We start from the raw sequence: 1,696 nt of genomic DNA on the forward strand, positions 1-1,696 counted from the left end.
TGCTGGCCCACAGGGCGAGAACACACTACCAGCACTGGCGCTCTGGTGAGGTCAGGAGGCTGGCTGTGGCTGCACAGGTGTCAGGCCTTGTGCTTGGATGCTACCTGGATGACCTCACCAAGTGCTCAGACAGCCGCCAGCCCCATTCATTCGGTGACTCAGAGCTGCCTGGACTGCGTGGCATCACGGCTTTCCTTCTTTCCTGCAGCAGCGCCACCTCTGTGCAGGCCAGAGGTCTGCAGGTCGGGGGAGGTCACATGAACGACTCACCCCCTCCTGTAGCTTCCAGCCTGTCTGTCTGAGTCCACACCCCATGCCCTCATTTGCCCCTCTGCCTCTCAGGTTGTGGTCTGAGAGAGGGGGCCCGGGGCCAAGGTTTTGGGTGGAGCCATCCTGGGAGATGGCACATCTGGGGTGTGCCCTGGGTAGGGGGATGAGGGCAGCATAGAGGGGGTGAGGGGAGTGGATGGAGCCAGTTCTCCCCTGAGCTTACCCAGTCCCTCCCATCATTCCACCCCTCCTGATAACGGGATTTTGCACCATCTCTGTTGACAGCTGGGGAAACTGAGGTGACGCAGGTCAGGAGGTTTGTCCAGGGCCACCCAGTAAGTTGTCATATGATTAGTAATAGCTACTTTTGAACCCTGGGGTTGAATGGAGACCTCATGAGATCACTTCAGGCAGAGTCTGGGGGTCCAGTCTGCCCCAGGAGACTGACAGCTTCAGGCAGAAAGTCAAATCCACCGCCCCGCTGATGGCCAGGACTCATGCCCATCTAGGTCAGGCTAGAAGCCCCAGGCTCTGAGCTCTGTCAAGGGTCACTCCTCAGCCTGGCTCGGGGTGGGGGGGAGGGGGGGAGGGAGGTGGCTGGAGAGGTGACATTTTGAGGGGCATCTGGAATCAGGATGAATCTCAGCATTGTGGTCCCTGAGCTTGGCTGAGGGCAGGCCCAGAGCCCGAGTGGGGCGGGAGCGAAGAAGAATTTATCCTGGAGCTCTGAGCGTCCTGGAGGAGCTCGCAGTCAGGAATGGGCTGGCAGGAAAGACTGAAGTGACGTGTGTTTGATCAGAGGAGAAAAGGCTGCTCCTGGCTGTGGACAGGGCGCTCCAAAGACCTAGGGGACCAGTGCAGAGCACCCTGTTGGGAGGGGCTCATGTGATGGGGTTGGGGATGTACTGGGAGGGATGTGGAGTCAAAGGGGACAGGGGAGTGAGGGAGTGGTGGCAAGCCGGGAAGGGTGGGGAGCAGGGGAGGGAGTGATGGGGTCAGCGCTGGGTGGTATATAAAAGACTCCTTGGAACTTGAGATGGGATGGAAGGGGTGGGGCAGGAAGTCCAGGAGCCAGCTGGGGAGGTGGTCCAGGAGGGGAAGAGGATCCTGAAGGAAGAGGTGGAGGGAGGACTTGGGTGACAGGTACCTGTGGGGACTGAGAGGCAGGAGGACCCTGGAACCGTCCTGGTGGGCAAGTGTTGGGACTCAAAGAGCCAAGGGAGACCCTGCTGAGAAGACTGCTGCCTGCTGGAGGGGGGAAGGTGGGAAGGGGGTGGGAGCGGGGGGCTCAGCTTGCTCCTACCCTGACTGTCCTCCCTCCATACCAGCCCTGATGGAGCCCAGTCCTCCCTCACCCCTCCCATGATTAGAGCCAGTAGTGTTGGCTGCAGGGCACAGACAGGGAGGATCTCCCGACGCCCCCGTG

Source organism: Neophocaena asiaeorientalis, unplaced genomic scaffold, assembly GCF_003031525.2.
Source record: "Neophocaena asiaeorientalis asiaeorientalis breed wild unplaced genomic scaffold, Neophocaena_asiaeorientalis_V1.1 scaffold694, whole genome shotgun sequence".
Taxonomy (NCBI): Eukaryota; Metazoa; Chordata; class Mammalia; order Artiodactyla; family Phocoenidae; genus Neophocaena; species Neophocaena asiaeorientalis.